We start from the raw sequence: 2,462 nt of genomic DNA on the forward strand, positions 1-2,462 counted from the left end.
TCTTTTTATGTTTCGGTAAAAAAGTTAAAAAATATGTATAATTATCAAAATATATATTGACGTTTCAACATTTTTATTTTATTAATCTCCTGATTTTTAATCAATATTTTAGTTAATAGGTAAGCAGCAAAAACCCTGTTTTTGTGCGGGCGGCGAGTCCCCCTCTAACGCTGTATCCTAGGTGAATCCGACAAATGCGATAATCGTTATACGACGCGACCGATGCGAATCGCGTTGCCGTCCGTCAATGCGATTGTCGCGGTGGTGTCCAATGTAAATACGACGAATACGATAATATTGCAGGGGATCGCAATACTAGTGGCATATGCAGCAGTGCAGTAACGCCAAACGGTCGTTTCCTAATATACTAAAGTTCTAAAATCCTAAAGTTGTATTATTAATATATATACATTATACCTATCACATATACAGACTACAGTGTTGGTTAAATATGTCTCTGCCATTAAGTTTATTAAATAAAATGGTTCTAACTGAAAATACAGCACTTAAGTATTTATTATATAAAAGGTATGTAATAAATTGTAATAAAAATGTATAGTAGGTAAATGTGAAATTATAAACATTTATATTATGTTCAGGTATAAAAAAATGAAAAGATCGTTTCATACCAATTCAGACATTTTAAAAGATCGTTTAGTTTTTGGAGAGTTTTACCATTTATATAATAAACTCCGGAATAATGACGTTTTGTTTCGATCGTATACCAGGATGACCGTTGAAACATTTGACTACTTAGTAGAAATGATAAGACCAGAATTTGACCTTAAATATACAAATTTTCAAGATCCTATACCAATCGAAGAAAGATTAGTTGTAAGTGTAACGATCAGGTAAGTAAATAATGCCATTTTTAATTTAATTACAAGTTTATTAACCTATATATTAAAAAAACAAAAACTTAATATAGGTATATAATAGGAATAGTTAATAAAAAATATGATTGTCAAATATGTAAAGTTAAACAAATAATAATAATTCAGTGTACCTTCACTGAGAATTATAATAATAATAAAACAAATTCTTAAAAAAATACTTTTCCCTTCAATTACAAAAAAAAAAAAAATAAAAAGGTAGGTTTGTAGGTATTTGCAGATGACTTCTCTACTTTTTAAAATAAAATGTAACAAATGTAAATTGAATTTTTATTGAACATTAGATGAATGAATGTAATGATAACCTGGTTCTTGTGAAGTATATTGCTGAGCGTTGTATGATGAAACTGATAGTTGAGGATCTGGAGTAGATTCTGCGATGTATGGTGGTATATTTGAAACATTTAATGCCTGTTCTCGGATCGGAAATAGTTCTTCTATTAAAATATTTTGAAACTTATTTCTAACTCGAAGCTTTTGGATTGGATCTAATTTTTTAAAATATGGAATTAGAGACTGAAAAAATGACATATCTTCGTCGATTTCTGAAGTGGTTACATTATTGTTATAAGACTGCTTTAAAAATGCCACTTTTTGACTCTCAATGTTCACTGTTCAGTAAATCTTCTAAATATTTATCTTCATTTTTTTTTTTCTTGCGAGGTTGTGTGTGATCAGAATTGCTAGATAAGTTTGTTGTTGACATTGATATTGATGGTGTACTGCATGATTCAAATGTTGGAATACATTCAATTCTTTGCCTAGTTTCTGTTTCAGTTTCCGACACATTAAATATATTCATAGTATTTGAGTCATCGTTATCAATATGGTCTATATCATTATCATGGTCACCATCAGTGTCAGGACATTCTTGAAGTGTATCTTCTTCGTCTGAAATATTACCATCTGAAATTCTCGGATTAGTTGTGTCTTTTAAAAACATCATCAATTTATAATGGGACCATTTTCCTAAATACACCTCAGCGCCTTCTTGTGAATCTCCGGAACGACTTTTTTTTAACTTTTTTCTTTTCCCTCAAAAATGTGTCCCGTAAACCTCTCCATTTTTTTTTCACGTCTTCCTCTAAAATTTAAATTATTTATAAAATTAATAAACTAACGCGAAGTAAAAGCAATGAAAAAAAAGGCGGGTAAGTGGATGTCGCTCAGCTGTTCAGTAGGTTACAAGTGGGTCACTGTAATGAATGGTGTTAAATTTAAATTCAATGATTGAATAACTGACTCTGAGCGAAAACGGGCAGTCAGCCTATTATATTACTAACTATATTGGATGATATGAATAAAATAATTTATATATAATAACCTACTAATGTTGAACCATATTTTAAATTTTCAATCCTTAAATCCTATAAAAAGTTATGAGTTTATGACCTATATTTAGGTGGGTAACCCTGGCACCCTAATGTTCGAATTTTTTATTATTTTTTTTAACCATTAACTATAATATAATTAATTGAAAAAAAAAAATGTTTAAAAAATGCATTATTTAGTTATACTTTATCTGAAGTGACGTATTTAGGCATACCAGCGGAAAAATTGATTTTTCCT

The 2,462-nt window shown here is 29.4% G+C and overlaps 1 pseudogene; it reads right to left on the minus strand.

Annotated features, from left to right (window-relative positions):
- Positions 1-1,062: 1,062 nt before the first annotated feature.
- LOC111031280 lies at positions 1,063-1,975 on the minus strand (annotated as a pseudogene).
- Between the last annotated feature and the right edge of the window lie 487 nt (positions 1,976-2,462).

The sequence above is a fragment of the Myzus persicae genome, unplaced genomic scaffold, assembly GCF_001856785.1.
Source record: "Myzus persicae strain clone G006 unplaced genomic scaffold, MPER_G0061.0, whole genome shotgun sequence".
Taxonomy (NCBI): Eukaryota; Metazoa; Arthropoda; class Insecta; order Hemiptera; family Aphididae; genus Myzus; species Myzus persicae.